This window comes from Crinia signifera, chromosome 7 (assembly GCF_055691185.1).
Source record: "Crinia signifera chromosome 7, ASM5569118v1, whole genome shotgun sequence".
Lineage (NCBI taxonomy): Eukaryota > Metazoa > Chordata > Amphibia > Anura > Myobatrachidae > Crinia > Crinia signifera.
This window is the reverse complement of record NC_139223.1, coordinates 179,722,624-179,740,241: the sequence shown is the minus strand read 5'-3', so window position 1 is coordinate 179,740,241 and position 17,618 is coordinate 179,722,624.

Sequence of the window (17,618 nt, the reverse complement as noted above, 5' to 3'; positions counted from 1 at the left end):
CAGATATGAGGCAAAAACTAGGGATGGTCATTGACCATTGATGGTTCCAAGCCATTGATGGCTAACAGACCATGTTAAATGGGTGTGCTGTCAATAGCAGAGAACCGGACGGGTCTCCACCTATGAAGGCAGAGTGGCTGGTGGGTAGGTGGCCTGATTGGGGGTGTTGCCACACAATCGTGTCATCGTGGCTCTGCCTTCCCCTACACAGTGCAGTAAAGACAGAGGGTAGCAAGATGCAAGAATAATAAATGGGCAATATCAAACTAGATGGTGCTAATGAGTCATGGATTCTGCGTGGGATTGGAAGGATCTTCCCACATCTAAGTGGTACAGAGTGGAGACAGTCCAGGTCAGTTGCAGTTAAGTGAGGCTGCTGCCCTGTGTATACATCCCAGTTGGGGTTATGGAAGCCAATCAGGTCGACATGTTCAGCATGTTTAGTGAATTCTCTTCCGTCATATACAGTAGGCTATAATTGTCCACTATTATTGTTGGTACAATACAGCTTATAATAGACTAGGTGATTCATCGCGCCCTACGGGCGCTCTTCACACCGGCGTAAGGGGCTACGCCCCTTAATTTGTGAACATTTGTATTGTGAGAAATATGGTTAGAATTGTATGAAAGATGCCCTGTATTGCAGCTTCTGGCAGTGGGTGAGGGTCCAGCGTGGCAGCACAGGAGTACCGGACGGTGGCCCTGAGTCAGTGTCTCCTCCTACTGGGTGGGAGTTAGGGTGCATGAGAGCAGGAGGCTGGGATATGAGGCATGATAGGGGTATGTGGGCAACACAGCGTCAGCGATTACCCAGTGGTGGAAGTTACGGTTCAGGAGAGCAGGAAGCTGGGTAGTGATAGGGGTGTGTGGGCATACGGGGGACTAAAGAGGGTGGTGGACACTGTGCAGCTTCTGCCAGTGGGTGAGGGTCCAGCGTGGCAGCACAGAAATACAGGAGTCAGTGTCTCCTCCGACTGGGTGGGAGTTAGGGTGCATGAGAGCAGGAGGCTGGGAGGTAAAGCATGATAGGGGAATGTGGGCAACACAGGGTGAGCGGGTCTCCACTGGCGGAAGTTACGGGGCAGGAGAACAGGAGGCAGGGCAGTGTCCTCCCACATTGATGGCAAAAGTATTCAACATCGGCCATAAACCATCGATTATTTGAAAATCATTGATGGTCGATGGGCATCCCTAGAACTGGAGGAGGGTGGGGGACAGTATGCAGCTCCCGGCAGTGGGTGAGCGTCTCCTCCCACTGGGAGGGAGTGAGCGTGCATGAGAGCAGGAGGCTGTATAATAGTGGTATGTGGGCAAGACATTGATAAAAGTTGTGGCGCTGGTGCAGAGGGCAGTGGGGAAACCTGCAGTGCGGCAGCCAGGGCCGGATTTCCCACCTAGGGGCGGTACCTGCTTGTGGTGGTACAGGATCCCCCATTGTCACAGGGGTACGTGAAATGCGGGAGCGGGGGCCGCGGTGGTCCGCTGGGGGGTGGAATTGCCGGATGGGGGTCTGCAAATTGCGGGAGGGGGGGTGGTGTGTGGGGATCCGCGGTTAGCGGGAGGGGGCGGGGGTCCGCAAATCGTGGGCGGGGGCGCGGGGGGGCTTGAATCGTGGGAAGGGGGGTCCGCAAATTGCGGGAGGGGGGTTGTCGGGGTTAGTGAATTGCGGGAGGGGGGGTTGCGGAGGTCCGTGAATTGCGGGAGGGGTGCGTGGGGTGCCGTGAGTCAAGGGGGGGTGGTGCGGGGGTCCGTGAATCACGGGAGGGGTCATGAATCGCAGGAGGCGGGGGTCGTGGGGGGGCTGCGAATCGCAGGAGGGGGGGTGTGGGGGGTTGCCTTGAATTGCATGAGGGGGGCGTGAATCAAGGGAGGGTGGGCGCAGGGGGGTGGTGCGGGGGTCCGTGAATCGCGGGAGGGGGCATGAATCGCGGGAGGGGGGGTCGTGGGGGGTTCCGAATCGCAGGAAGGGGGGTATGGGGGGTGCCGTGAATTGCGTGAGGGGGGCATGAATTGCGGGAGGGGGGGTCCCCGAATGTGTGAATTACGGGGCGGACGCAAATCGCGAGAGGTGCCGAGGGGGCCTGCAAATCGCGGGAGGGGGGCGCTACGGGGGGTTTCGTGAATCGCGGGAGGGGGGGTCGTGGGGGGTTGCGAATCGCAGGAAGGGGGTGTGGGGGGTGCCGTGAATTGCGTGAGGGGGGCATGAATCGCGGGAGGTGGGGTCCCCGAATGTGTGAATTAGGGGGCGGTCGCAAATCGCGAGAAGTGCCGAGGGGGCCCGCAAATCGCGGGAGGGGGGCGCTACGGGGGGGGTTTCCGTGAATCGCGGGAGGGGGCGGCGCGAATTGCGGGAGGGGGGTCGCAAATCACAGTAGGGGGGGGGGGTGCCGTGAATCGCGGGAGGGGGGGTCGCGGGGGGCCCTTTTAATGCCGGGAGGGGGGGTCGCAGGGGTCCCGCGAATCGCGGGAGGATGCAGGGGTCCTGTGAATCGCGGGAGGGGGCTCGCGGGAGGGAGGGGTCGCTGGGGTCCCGCGATTTGCGGGAGGGTCGCGGGGGTCTCGCGTTTCGCGGGAGAGGGTGGTCGCGGAGGTCCAGCGAATCGCGGGAGGGGGTGGTCGGGTCTGGGACGGATATTAGACAGCACTTACATCGACAGCCATTACATCGACACCATTAGTTCGACAGCTCAATAGGTCGACATGGTTTTAGGTCGACATGTCATTAGGTCGACAGCTCATTATGTCGACAGCTCATTAGGTCGACAGCTCATTAGGTCGACAGCTCATTAGGTCGACATGTTTTTAGGTCGACACTGCCATTAGGTCGAAAGAGTCTTTGTCGACAGTCAAAAGGTCGACATGGGTTTTTTCACTGTTTTTTGGCCGAAATGTCGACACAGTCGACATGGACACAGTTTGAAGTGTACCGCAGCCGCTCGCTATGCTTCGGGCACGGTGCCTCGCTGCGCTCGGCACACTATTTTATTCTCCCACCACGCCCTAGTGGATAGTAGGGCATGAAATACCGCCTGTCGGCACATGTCGGCTCAATAAACAGTGAAAAAACCCATGTCGACCTTTTGACTGTCGACATAGACACTGTCGACCTAATGGCAGTGTCGACCTAAAAACATGTCGACCTAATGAGCTGTCGACCTAATGAGCAGTCGACCTAATGAGCTGTCGACATAATTACATGTCGATCTAATGGTATGTCGACCTAAAACCATGTCGACCTATTGAAGTGTCGAAGTAAAGGTGTCGATGTAATGGCTGTCGATGTAAGTGCTGTCTAACAATAGTCTGGATACCGGGGTGGTCGCGGGGGTCCCGCGAATTGCGGGAGGGGGGTCGCGGGGGTCCCGCGAATCACGGGAGGGGGGGTCGCGGGGGTCCCGCGACTAGCGGGAGGGTGGAAAGCAGGGGTCCTGCGAATGGCGGGAGGGGGGGTGCGGGGTCCTGCGAATGGCGGGAGGTGGGGTCACGGGGTTCCACGAATCGCGGGAGGGGGGGTCGCGGGGGTCCCGCGAATCGCGGGAGGGGGGGTCGCGGGGGTCCCGCGAATCGCGGGAGGGGGGTCGCGGGGGTCCCGCGATTCGCGGGAGGGGGGTCGCGGGGGTCCCGCGATTCGCGGGAGTCACGGGGGGTCCCGCGAATCGCGGGAGGGGGGGTCGCGGGGGGGGTCCCGCAAATCGGGGGAGGGGGGGGTCGCGGGGGGTCCCGCGAATCGCGGGAGGGGGGTCGCGGGGGTCCTGGCAGAGGGTAGGGATGTGCAGGAGTAATGGTGGATGGTGGCTGTGGAGTAATGGTGGATGGTGGGCGTGTACTGTAGCCCTGGCTGGGCGGGGGGAGGTGATGTCAAGGGGGTGGAACGTCAGACACATGAAAGTGAAACTGTTCTACACAGGAACGTTCTCCACAGGGGTTGAGTGACAGATCTGGCTAAATATATAAGAGATACTAATCACCACTTGGAAAAAACGTTCTTTGTGATTGATACAATTATATTTTCTGAAGACAAATAGGTGCATACACCACCATCTAATGTGACTGATACATTGTGGCATTCTTCAGCATGTAAGTATAATGAAGAAGATTGAATCAACTTACAATATCATCTCTCCCAGGTTATTAAATATGTATTTACAGTAATAAAACACCCTAGCTTCCTGTACATAGCCCCCAGTCCTGGCAGCCAACCCTGTCTGGGTACAGAGGAATCCTCAGGCATGACAGGGTTTATTTACAAAGCACAAGTGCAGAGCACATCTCCTCTGGCTGCCTGGATCTCATGGAGTGATATTACCATCTATGGCTGCTGACATCATTTCTGGAATCATACCCCAGAATGCCGTTAATAAAATATTAATAAAATAAATACCTAACCACCAACATGACTTATTACGATAGGTACAAAATGCTCCATTCCTGGACTTCCCTCTTAATGTATGATTGCCCTCATCTGTGATGAAACACCCTTCTCGTCATTCAACTAGTCCAACACAGGTGACGGCAATCATATATTAGGAGGGAAGTCCAGGAATGGCACATTGTGTACCAAATGGAATGGGTCATGTTGTAGGTATGAAAATACGGCACTTGTTTAGTTTCATGGCGGCAGCTTTACGCTACGTTGTCAGCGTAGCCGGCGCCGTGAAACTACACTGGGATCAGGGGGAGCAGGGTGCCCTACTAGGGCATGAAATACTAGGGTGTGGATGGAGCAGCCCGAAGCTCCCTCATGTATCAAAACATCCAGCCTCTCTCATAGCAAATAGCAACCAAAAATCCTGGATGGAAGCGGCGATGTCAAAATGGGGGTGCACGCCGCACCCAGGTGTCACCCGCTCCTGCTCCCATTGGAAGCTTTTGTAGATCTCAGAGTTTGATAAAGCTCCCATATAAAGGAGTGAAACATGTTAGAGATTATTCTGCTGTACACACACTTGGGAGCTGTGCACTAGGGACCCTTTGCGAGGGAAGCGCTAACCAGCTGCCAGAACGGAAATGGGCAGCCAGCTGCAGCCGCAGCACAGTACACCCATCTGCCAGATTACTAAACTCCTGCAGTACAGCTCAATAAGATCCATGGTCCATTATTATTATTATAATTTTATTTATAAGGCGCCACAAGTGTTTCGCAGCGCTGTACAAAGGAACAATACAGGGAGACAAAACTTGGCATAACATTGAATAAATAACAAAAATACAGTACAAATAAAGAGCACCACAGTTCAATACACATTACAGCTTAAATGTAAGTAGTGAGGACCCAATCAACATACAACTAGAGGCTTGAGGCTAATGATGGAGATGAGTATGCAGACGAAGATGGTCACTGAGTGTTGGAGTAAAGGAGAGCTGTGAGTGAAATGTGAAGAGAAGTGGGCTTTGACAACAGGAGGGAAGAGGGCCCTTCTCGGAGGAGCTTACAATCTAGTAGGAAGGGGAGAGTCCATGCATATTTATACACAGCTGCTGGCAAGCAGAGCATATTGGGATATTCTTGATGACTGCAATGCCCCATAAACATTCATCACCATCGCTGGGGTGCCTACACATTAGTCAGATCGCTTATAAGGCGTCTAATGCATTATTGAGATGAACCTTTTCTTTCAACTTAAACCTTGATTACCCCTAGCAGTAAATCACACGGACACATGACCTGAAATAACTCACACGGACACGTGACCTGAAATAACGACACGGACAACCACTGCATAAGTTTAAAAAGGTAAAGGGTATTTATTGTGGTATGACCCTATTGAAAGGGATGGCCTAGAGAGCGCTTGACGACCAGCCAGTCATAAACGTTAGCAATGGCGGCGACTACAACGCCCCAACTTGTAACTAGGGCGAGGAACCGCCCCCATTGAATTTCAAAGCCAGCCTGCGCTGTGACTGTCTTGCCGCCCCTCCTAGGGCCTAATGAGGACAGTTCTAAAAGTGTCCTGCGTCCCCCCTCGGGGGCAGAACTCACCAGCCTTCCTGGCAGAGGGTGGCAATACCTCACAGTGACCACCTGTACTTCAAACTGGACTGCTGATCGAGAGCGCCCTCCCGCCAATTAATTTTAAAATTGATGAGAGCCAAATTTGGGTGGCGGCCGAAAGGCCATGTGGTAGGTTAGCACAAGGGAGGGAGGGTGGGAATCCAGACTCAAGAGGAAGATGGATCATCTGACTGCCTCTTATATACCTCCACCTAAGCTACCACCCCTTCTACACCTGATTGGCTACCCCATCTATACTGCACTTCTATGGGTAAGTGACACTCTGATTTCTATCTTTGTCATACCATCTCAAACTGCACCGACTCTTATATTCCCTCATGCCTAGGCAGCCCTCGCTCTCTCTAAGGCGTCTAATGCATTATTGAGATGAACCTTTTCTTTCAACTTAAACCTTGATTACCCCTAGCAGTAAATCACACGGACACATGACCTGAAATAACTCACACGGACACGTGACCTGAAATAACGACACGGACAACCACTGCATAAGTTTAAAAAGGTAAAGGGTATTTATTGTGGTATGACCCTATTGAAAGGGATGGCCTAGAGAGCGCTTGACGACCAGCCAGTCATAAACGTTAGCAATGGCGGCGACTACAACGCCCCAACTTGTAACTAGGGCGAGGAACCGCCCCCATTGAATTTCAAAGCCAGCCTGCGCTGTGACTGTCTTGCCGCCCCTCCTAGGGCCTAATGAGGACAGTTCTAAAAGTGTCCTGCGTCCCCCCTCGGGGGCAGAACTCACCAGCCTTCCTGGCAGAGGGTGGCAATACCTCACAGTGACCACCTGTACTTCAAACTGGACTGCTGATCGAGAGCGCCCTCCCGCCACAGCTGGGTTCAAAAATTGCCACTTAAAGACAATTACTGTAGAACCCAAGCCCGCCAAACCAATCAATAACTAAGTCAACCAGAGTAACACAAACCTAATCCCCTATCTGCAACAACTGAACCAGTCCTGAAGTAGAACGGCCATGCCTGATTCCGACAAATGTACACCATCACTTCTGTAGAAGGATGGGGTCTCCAGTGCTAAAGAGGGGTGTCTAACCGCTGTGCCTCCCATGGACGTGACCACTTTGGAGACCGCAAAGTTGACCTTGCGTCTGATCTTCTCTAATGACTTGGGGTTCCAGCAGCCCCTCCAGTGGAAACGAGGCACTATGTCGGACCAAACTATCCGCAATCCAGGCCAAAGGCCTACCAGAGTCTTAAGATCAGCCTCGATCCTCAAAATAAGGCCCATGCTGGTTCCCCGGCCTAAGTCGTTACCTCCTAGGTGTACCACCAAAACATCCGGGCGACCCCAGCGACGCTCTTTATCTGACAATAATGGTAAAAGACCATTCCACCGGAGACCCCTGACACCAAACCAATGTACTGCCTTCGCCCCTAGCTCTGCCCGGGCCCTGACAGCTAACTGATGGTTGGATGCCCAGAAAATGTATGAATGCCCGACGAACCAGACAGTGGCATGAGTCGTTGAATGGGGGGGAAGGGCTGAAAAAGAAAACCCTAACCGGTTAGCATTCAAACTTAAACTGTATAATGCACAACGTAGGGTTAGACATATAATGCACAACATAAATTAGTACACTAGAATCCAAGTGAAGGGGAAAACCTTAAAAAACCTCCGGTGGACTTGAGGGGGGGGAAGCCAATTGTAATCAGCCCACTATCGGAGGAAAAAGTAAAAAATTCCCTTCACACCGTCGATTCCGTAACGCTGCCGTTACAAAACCGATTGTAAACATAGTTTTTGGATCCAGCGCCGAAGGCGCGTGCTAAACCTTATCTAGACGTATATAATATTTATAAGCGGAGGACCTCCAGCGGCCGAGTTGCTGAATGGCATTCACTGGAAGGCCCTCCGCTGCTGCGTTGGTGGCCGCACCAATACTGAACGAATGCGTCCCGTAATCGGCGACCTCCAAACCCAACGCAGCCACACAGCGCTTAAACACAGCAGTGAATTGAAAGCGCGTCACGGCCATGTATCAGCATGTGCGAGGAACTGGGCCGTAGCGGCAGGCCTCAAAGGCAGATATGCCGTGGCCAGCCGCACGGCGCAGATCCCCTTTCCCGCTGGGACTTAAGGGATGCCAGCGGCCTCTGCCCAACTGATCGGTCTCAGACCGGCGGAGCACACAAAGGACGAACCGTCCTAGAAGACCATGTCTTCGAACCGCACCTAAATCAGTGGCATTCTTGCAGGCCGCGACCAGCCCGCCGACCCTAAAGTCCCTAAAGAACGCAAAAGAGAACGCCACCCGACAGAGTGACGTCTCTTCTGTGCCCTCCGCTACGCTCTGAACACAGGCTACAATTTCCACCGCGTCTACAGCTCGATGGACTTGCGGGAATCCGCTGTCATAGTCTGCACTCTCGCCCACCAATCAATGACATTGCTAGCGCAAATGTTTTGGTGTGGTCCCGCGTAACTTAGCACGGAATATATCTCGGCTAATGCCGCAGCCATGGCAGATGGACAGGCCCGTGCCATAATGCCCACGCCCGCAAACAGCAACGGTCATTGACCGACTTCCGCTGTTCCCCGGGGACTCCTAAAAGGCAGCCTAGTCCTGCAGCGTGGCTGCATATGCCCCACTGGTGGAGGGGGCAAGGGATGGCAAGGTAATCCACCCATGTCTGCTCTACGATCTGCCCTACAGGACATGGATAAGTGAGCCCAAACGGCGCAGCGATCGGTGCCAACTCGCGAAACTTCGCAAAGTAGAACCGCGACAGGGCATCGGCGATGCCATGGTCGACCCCTGTAACGTGCTGCGCCACGAAATGTATGTTGCCCTGCAAGCAGCGTAATACCAAATGTCTGAGCAGTGTAAGGGGTGAAAAAAGGTGCCCTGGTTGTTAGTGGTGTGTACCCCTCCTAGGTTATATCACCATAACCTCCCGTCTGGCTTGCCAATATATGAGCCCACCATCCCACCGCTACAACGATGGGAAAGAACTCTAATAGCAGAAAATTGGCCGTGAAACCCCTCCCAATCCATGATTGAGGCCAAGGGGCGCGCTATTCCCCCTGAAAAAATGCCCCGAAACCCGAGGACCCCGGGGCCTGCGCAAAAAACTGCAGCCTAGCCATAGGCAAAGGCTCTGGGTCCAAAGAAGCTCCCCATTAAAGTCCACCAAAAATGGAGACCAGACGACCAGGTCGTGGCGTATCTCCCGGGACAGCCTAACCATGTAGGGGGGAGCCTTAGTCCCCACTGTAGCCCTTACCCGCTTGTGGCAAATCACCGCCCCTGGGAGAGGCCCAGCACTAAAAGTTAAGGGACCCCCAGTAATGACTGGACCTGCCTTAGATTGGCCTTCTTCTTGGCCTGGCCGCCCTGAGACTTGCAGGCTCGGTCAGCCGCCGGCTGCAGTGCCAATCTCTAAGTATGGCCAGATATGACGCATGTTGGGCCCTTGGTCCTGGCGTAGGCACCCGATCCCCTAAGTTAGGGTGTCACGGAAGGAGGCAGAAAGCGGACTCCATGCCCAACTTGGCCCTGAGTGCACAGTGCCCAATTTATGGACTAGCCAGTGTATTTTTTCAAACAGCTGATAACGCCCTTGCACGCCTACTCAGTAATAGCATCTTTAATGGATGCCCAGTGAGGGCAAGCGGGTGCTGGATTAACCGGTATTTACCCAGAGCCTACTTGGGTACTACTCCCAAGGGCGAAAAACACATGTTGGACCATGGTTCCTCAGTGGTGACTGGCCCCCCAATTCCAGGATCCGCGGCGAAAACGGCATTTTACGCCTCTATCGCCCTTTGAATCCTTGAAGGCAAAGCGCTGGCCTTTAGCGGCTGGCTTCGTACCCTACTTGCCAGGGGCAAAATGGCTTCTTGGGATGGTACTGAGAAGTAGCGTGGCCTTTACCCATGACCTGCAATCATATCCTGACGCGCTTAAGGCCCACGGGCATAACCCGTGTGTCGGGGTGGGTCCGACGACATTTCTCGTCCGAATCCCTCCGAGCCGTACCCTTGTAAGCAAGGCAAAACCCGCGCTCCTTGAGTCTAGGGTTAAAATAGCCAGATGGAATATAAGGAACTGCTTAAGCTAGGGTGAAAACTCCGATATGAGGTTTCACCGACACCGGTCAATTTCTTGGCCTTGTCGAAATCAGTTACATGTTGCTAGCAACTTGAAATATCCACGAACTCCCCTTTGGCTATTTCACCCTTTGAGCCCATAGGAGACCCCTGGACCCTGCAGTGTCGCTGCGATGGACCATGTCAGAAGAAAACTGAGACTCAGCGAAGGATCCAGTCTTGCTGGCCCGCTAACCCCCTCCCCTGCTTGCTGTGCCACTGCGCACGCTAAGCTTGGCAAATCTGGGGGGTACTCCTCGCAGCCGGCATAGGCATGGCCGGAAAAAGACTCAGAGAGGTATAATAATCATCCTGCTCACCGTCACCCGGAAAGTCGACAGCCTCCCGAGACCTGGCCTCATGCGCCGCCCCTGCTGCAGCTGCCTGGAGAAGCGATCGCCGTTGTGACCACAATTCAGCGCCTGCGGCACCTGCCGTAATGTTCTCTCCAGGATGATGATCCACTTCCGCGGCTGCCCGCTGGGGAACTGATGAGACCTCGAAAGAAGCATGCAAAGTGGTTAGTGACTCACTCATGACCAGTGCAAAAACCCAACCCCACCCTGCAATTGCTAGGGGCGGATGTAGCACCATAGCCAACTCTGCTAGAAGGGGCCTGGGGGGTGACCGGGGAAACCCGCCTGCCCGGTGGGAGCCGGGAGTGGCTGGACGGAATGCCCAGGGAATCCCGCTTAAACCTGAGGAGAATATGCAAACTCTACACAGTTAGGGCCATGGTGGGAATGGAATCACTAACCTCAGTGCTGTGAGGTAGTAATACTAACCATTACACCATGCATGCTGCCCAGGGCCTGCCCCATCTCGGCCGCAAGGGCCGTGAAACCCCCCCCAGTGCTCCCGCAGGGAAAACCACTGTATGGGACGGGTGGTAGATGTACCCGAAGTGCCGCCGGGACGGGTATTGAGTCTGTAGGTCATGGGCAGGAAAATGTGCCCGGAACCTGGGTAATACCCAGATGGGTTACCTGAGCGGGCGTGCTGCCTCGTGGCAATGCACATGGCACCCCTTGCCCTGAGGGGGTGCAAATTGTGCGGATTGATAATTAATGGTAGACCCCGCCATGGGCATATGGCACTGGCAGCGCCCCGCTGAGTACCCGACCCCCTAAACGGGGAAACCCACTTGCCCCGGAGGGGGGAGTTGTGGGAGGTGAGGGTGTCCGGTCGGACCAGGAGCGTGTGGGTAGCGGGGGTGCCCTGGCTAGGCAGGTAACCCCCATGTGCAGGCTAATAGGGCCCTGAGCTAGCAAAGAAGCAAAGCAGCCAGCATGGGGAGCCAGAGCTCTGTGGCCTGCTGCCAGGATGCCTTGGAGGGGATCCAGGCCACCCTCATACCTGGGTGACCTGGCCCCTCCCTGTAGGACCGATATGCCTGGCGTATCGCCGCTGGAGTTGAACTCCTGAGCGGCTCATGCGACCCCCCTGCTGCTGATCGGGCACTTTTTATTTTTTTAGGTACCCAAAAGGGGGGTGGGGAGGGTAGCAGTAGGCGCACTAGCGCCAGAAAGGCCCCCCAGAGAAGCCGGGCGGAGGCGCGGGGACGGGGGACTGTGCAACCGTGTGCACACCCCGCGCCCCGCTCGGCGCATGCGCCGCACGAGTGGACGCCGACAGGTCGTGCTGCTTCCGGAGTTAAGGGGGGGACCGGGAGAGAGCGGGCGCCGGAGCAAGTGCAACCATGTGCACCCCCCAGCGTCCTGCTTGGTGCCGGTGTGTGAGGTAGAGCGGCGAGCTGGGCGGGGACCCGCTCACTGAGCTCGCCGCCGGGGAGGATGCTCCCCCCGGACGTAGCCGCCAGGATTAATCGTAAGGGAGCGCTGCGTGGTGGGGACGCAGGGGCCGGAGCCGCCCGCCTGCCACCACCTACAGGCTGGAGCTGATCGGCTGGATCGGCGCATGGCTGCAGGGGCATAAGGCAGCTGGAAACAGTGAGCGGTGGGGGGGGTGATGTAAATTGGGCCTAATGCGAATGCTTAACTAATGCTGTGCACTTATCTGTTGCCAGGCTGCCTGCTGCTGCAATTCCCAGATTCAGAATCCAGACTCAAGAGGAAGATGGATCATCTGACTGCCTCTTATATACCTCCACCTAAGCTACCACCCCTTCTACACCTGATTGGCTACCCCATCTATACTGCACTTCTATGGGTAAGTGACACTCTGATTTCTATCTTTGTCATACCATCTCAAACTGCACCGACTCTTATATTCCCTCATGCCTAGGCAGCCCTCGCTCTCTCTAAATAGGGCTACAATTGCCCTGTGTGTGTGTTGCATTATAGAAGACAATTTATTCTAACTCATTCTGCCTACAGCAAAGGAAAAGCACATGTCAATCTCAACAACATAAAACACTAGGGTTACCACCTTTATGTTGAGAGATTGCAGGACAGTGGCCCGCCTCTTGACCCACCAACTGAAACTCCCCCCAGCCCCGCCCCTTGATCTGCCTTATACTGTATTTTTTAACATTTGCTTCAATTATTTTCTTGATTTCGCACACTGTAATGCCCATTACACATTATGCCACACACTGTGATCCCCTTTACACATTATGCCACACACTATAATGCCCATTACATATTATACCACACAGCAAATGGCTATTACATGTTATGCCACACAGTTCCGCTTACCTACATGCTCATTACTAGGGGTTTCTTGCTCAATGCCAGGGGTTACATGCTTGTGGCCAGGGGCATCATACTTGTTGCCACAGGGGAGTTAAATGCTCATTGCCAAGGAGAGGGAAATTGCTCCTTGCTAAGGGGGATTTAAATGACAGTGACAGTTGGGCAGAGAGCAGTGGTCAACACAGATGTATTCAGAGCAGGTCTGCGGCTATTTTAAATCTTGCGCTGGTTTGTGAGTCAATTGGAGCTTGCGGTCCAGCAGCCAATCAGAAGCCACCATTGCCACTCTTGACTGACTGGCTGCCGGACCGTGAGCTACGATTGGCTTGCAAGCTGGTGCAAGATTTGCTATAGCCGAGGACCTACTGTGATACAGCCAGGGTGACCACCGCTGTCTGCCCAGCTGTCCCCAACTCCGGATTCCAGATGGTGGTAACATTATATAACACTATATCGATCTATCTATATCTATTTATATGTGGAGAATAAATCTATGGCGCCACTTGTGTGTCCTTAATAGGTTTGGATAAAATAGGCAATGTCCCCTTTCCTTTATGGCAGGGGTGGCCAAACCTGTCCTCAAGATCTACCAACGGTGCATGTTTTCCAGGCAACCTGTGGATCTATAGTAGGAATGAATGCAGCAGGTTTTAAAATGTGACAGTTAGTAATGACTACAGCTGTGCACCAGCTAGGTGATCTGGAAAACGTGGACCGTTGGTAGATCTCGATCTAATCTATATACAGTAGACTGTGGAATATATTTAATATATATTGAGTGTTGGCAAGGTATATGGAAGGGACACCCTAGGCGGCCCCCACTGCAAATCACAGATCGTACATTTATTAGTGCGCATTTGGCAGATAAAATACTTCTGCTTTGTGCGTTGCCAATATTGATATTTATCACTTTCTGAGATGGTGGGTAGTCCTTAATACAGGTGACAGTTCATGCAGTGTTCAGTATACATATGTGCGCCGGGCAGGGATGGCGTTCTTCTGCCACGTGCGCTGTCAATGAGTATTCTGTCACCCGTCAAATAATTAAATAGTGAGTAGCTCACCCTAATAACTGTAGATCGTGGGCAGTATTTCTATGTATGTCCGACATGTTCCTGCCCCGTGCGCCTGGAGCAATGAATGATCTGTCACTTAGTATTAGTGTTAGTAAGTGGTTCACACTCTATGTTGAGAGCCGCAATTCCCGCTGTTTGCGCGCCGGGCACGGAGGTGGTTCTCCTGCCCTTTAATGTCTCCTTTTGGGTGTCCTTAATAATCGCTAATACCCCACCATAGAACACACAATTAACTGACTGGTCCCACTTCTAACTGTTGTAATCTGATCACTAGCACATAATCACATAATACACACACAATGAGGTTTAGAGCACACAGCTAAGCCGACGCGCGCTTCGCTGTGAAGCTTTAAAAGGCTAAGAAGAAATAAAAGCAAAAAGATTTCTATCCTAAACTGTGAGAGATTATCTCTGAACCAGTTTAGGATATTGTAATCGAACAAAAGCAAAACAAAAGAAGGGTTCTGAGCGCAGATTGTAGGATTGTGCACTGCAGCTGTTTCTAATTAAGGGGAATACCAGACCCCTTAGGATTGGAAACAAATACAAAAAGAAGATGGAGACAGCGCTGTGCAAAATCACTTCCTAATTTATTAAAATATAAACATTGACATTTTTTTAAAAAAATACTATATATATAACTAAAAATGAAAATAAATAATATTAGCAGCTACCAATGATGTGATGAATATCACAAAAGATCTGAAATCCCCTTCAGCTGGTTAGTAAAGCGTTATTAGTTGCATGCATGCATAAATATTTAAAGGATTCAGTTCTCTTCAGTGATCACATAAACTTTGTTAGATGGTTAGTAACTTGATGGAAAATACAGTCCAGTCCCACTTATGTGCACATAGTGTAATGAGTGTAATACTTATAGTATTCCGGATGCAGGGTGGGGGAAGGGCTGTCAGACCCCGGTATCACTCTCCGACCGCTGGTGCTTTCCAAATCTGTGCGGTCATGTCAAAGAAGGTCCACCGGTTCTGTGATCGACTAGCTGCCAAGCAGAAAGTCCCCGTTATTTCCTCTACGCGTTTCTCCGCCTTATTGACTCTCAGCGGCTTCCTCAGGAGGTATGAGTGGCTCAGTGCCGTCCTGCCTTTTTGTAGCACCCGCTACTTGGTGCGCAGGCGCTCTTGCGTCTTAGCCAAGCCTCGTTATCGCACTTCCGGGTGCGTGGCGCGCCGTGTTATAGTGTCTCAGCAAGATCTCGTATTTTGGGTATTCCCGGACACTTCCGGGTGCGTGTCACGCTGCGTCATGGCATCTCAGCCATGCCTCGTTTTCATACTGTTCAGTGTAGTTTTCAAATACGCGGCTCTCACGTGACATGGAGCCTCTTTTTATGAACAGCTTGCGTTTCACAGCTATGTTGTTATATCCGCATTTTGCGTTCCATACGGATCATGCTTTATTAGTACAATAATGTGGGTTTCTCATCAATGGTGCTATGAGATTTATCATAAAGCGGCAAGACTTTTGGCCACCTATATTAGCTGTAGGGGATCATATGCCATTTAACTAATACATAAAGAATTTTATTTGTGTAAAAACCCTAATTTTTATTCTATATAAAAAAAAATATACAAATAAAGGTATCTATAATTAAATTACACATAATTTCAGTGAGACATGTCTTACATAATTACATATAAATAAATTCAAAAAACAATTAATAATTAACAATTAACAATTAATAATTAGCACTAAGCAAATGCTTTTGGGACCATAATAATTATATTTCTAAAATGGAAAACATTGCATACATTGTATATAAGCAAATATTGATTTCTCATAGTATGTATATATTATTTTCGATTATACGTTTAAATATTTGGAAAAGGCGAAGTACAGCATATTAATAATCAATTACAATAATTCTTGTGTAGACAAGAGATACATTGAATACATGGATGTATAATACATTTTAATTTATACCCTCCCACCTCCCCATCTAAACCCACCCATATTAAACACCATATTGGTGCATTTCCCAGCAACACTATTCTGTAAATGGGTGGGAGATTTACAGAATAGTGTTGCTGGGAAATGCACCAATATGGTGTTTAATATGGGTGGGTTTAGATGGGGAGGTGGGAGGGTATAAATTAAAATGTATTATACATCCATGTATTCAATGTATCTCTTGTCTACACAAGAATTATTGTAATTGATTATTAATATGCTGTACTTCGCCTTTTCCAAATATTTAAACGTATAATCGAAAATAATATATACATACTATGAGAAATCAATATTTGCTTATATACAATGTATGCAATGTTTTCCATTTTAGAAATATAATTATTATGGTCCCAAAAGCATTTGCTTAGTGCTAATTATTAATTGTTAATTGTTAATTATTAATTGTTTTTTGAATTTATTTATATGTAATTATGTAAGACATGTCTCGCTGAAATTATGTGTAATTTAATTATAGATACCTTTATTTGTATATTTTTTTATATAGAATAAAAATTAGGGTTTTTACACAAATAAAATTCTTTATGTATTAGTTAAATGGCATATGATCCCCTACAGCTAATATAGGTGGCCAAAAGTCTTGCCGCTTTATGATAAATCTCATAGCACCATTGATGAGAAACCCACATTATTGTAATAATAAAGCATGATCCGTATGGAACGCAAAATGCGGATATAACAACATAGCTGTGAAACGCAAGCTGTTCATAAAAAGAGGCTCCATGTCACGTGAGAGCCGCGTATTTGAAAACTACACTGAACAGTATGAAAACGAGGCATGGCTGAGATGCCATGACGCAGCGTGACACGCACCCGGAAGTGTCCGGGAATACCCAAAATACGAGATCTTGCTGAGACACTATAACACGGCGCGCCACGCACCCGGAAGTGCGATAACGAGGCTTGGCTAAGACGCCAGAGCGCCTGCGCACCAAGTAGCGGGTGCTACAAAAAGGCAGGATGGCACTGAGCCACTCATACCTCCTGAGGAAGCCGCTGAGAGTCAATAAGGCGGAGAAACGCGTAGAGGAAATAACGGGGACTTTCTGCTTGGCAGCTATCGATCACAGAACCGGTGGACCTTCTTTGACATGACCGCACAGATTTGGAAAGCACCAGCGGTCGGAGAGTGATACCGGGGTCTGACAGCCCTTCCCCCACCCTGCATCCGGAATACTATAAGTATTACACTCATTACACTATGTGCACATAAGTGGGACTGGACTGTATTTTCCATCAAGTTACTAACCATCTAACAAAGTTTATGTGATCACTGAAGAGAACTGAATCCTTTAAATATTTATGCATGCATGCAACTAATAACGCTTTACTAACCAGCTGAAGGGGATTTCAGATCTTTTGTGATATTCATCACATCATTGGTAGCTGCTAATATTATTTATTTTCATTTTTAGTTATATATATAGTATTTTTTTTTAAAAATGTCAATGTTTATATTTTAATAAATTAGGAAGTGATTTTGCACAGCGCTGTCTCCATCTTCTTTTTGTATCAGTTTAGGATATAAATCTTTTCTTCTTATGCTGTATAAATGAATATATATTTTTTACATTTAAACTTTTATACTCTCTTATCAATTATTTCTATATTTAATTATTTCTATATATAACGAACAAAGGGTGTACACTGCGCTGGTTTGTGCAAATTCTTAACTAAATAATGGATGGGTGCCAATGAGTCTTAATGACAAAACAATGTATTACTACACAATAAAAATATATATAATAAAAAATGGATAAAAAATCATACAAAATGACAAC